The following is a 955-nucleotide window of genomic DNA, read 5'->3' on the forward strand; positions in this document are numbered from 1 at the left end:
GTTCCCGCTGGCCAGATTCATGCGCCAGGGCCTCCTACAGACAATGCACTATGATTTATTGCGCTATCTGTAATAGCACCCGAGATATCACCAGATCTATATTGGATTTTCCCCTGACCCTGAGTATCCGGCCCCATGAGACCGTGGTTTTCTCGGCCCCTGGTGGTCCGAGGTCGTTCCCGTTGCACAGATTCATGCGCCAGGGCCTCCTGCAGATAATTCACTTCGGTTTATTGCGCTATCTCTAATAGCACCCGAGATATCACCAGATATATATTGGATTTTTCACTGACCCTGAGCGTCCGGCCCGATGAGACGGTCGTTTTCTCGGCCCCTGGTGGTCCGAGAACGTTCCCGCTGCACAGGTTCATGCGCCAGCGTCTCCTACAGACAATGCACTTTGATTTATTGCGCTATCTGTAATAGCACCCGAGATATCACCAGATATATATTGGATTTTTCACTGACCCTGAGTGTCCTGCCCCATGAGACGGTGGTTTTCTCGGCCCCTGGTGTTCCGAGGTCGTTCCCGCTGCACAGATTCATGCGCCAGGGCCTCCTACAGACAATGCACTTTGATTTATTGCGCTATCTCTAATAGCACCCGAGATATCACCAGATATATATTGGATTTTCCCCTGACCCTGAGTGTCCGGCCCCATGAGACTGTGGTTTTCTCGGCCCCTGGTGGTCCTAGGTCGTTCCCGCTGCACTGATGCATGCGCCAGGGCCTCCTGCAGATAATTCCCTTTGGCTTATTGCGCTATCTCTAATAGCGCCCGAGATATCACCAGATATATATTGGATTTTTCCCTGACCCTGAGTGTCCGGCAACATGAGACTGCGGTTTTCTCGGCCCCTGGTGGTCCGAGGTCGTTCCCGCTGCACACATTCATGCGCCAGGGCCTCCTGCAGATAATTCACTTTAGTTTATTGCGCTATCTTTAATAGCACT

The sequence above is a fragment of the Nomia melanderi genome, unplaced genomic scaffold (genome assembly GCF_051020985.1).
Source record: "Nomia melanderi isolate GNS246 unplaced genomic scaffold, iyNomMela1 scaffold0014, whole genome shotgun sequence".
Classification (NCBI taxonomy): domain Eukaryota; kingdom Metazoa; phylum Arthropoda; class Insecta; order Hymenoptera; family Halictidae; genus Nomia; species Nomia melanderi.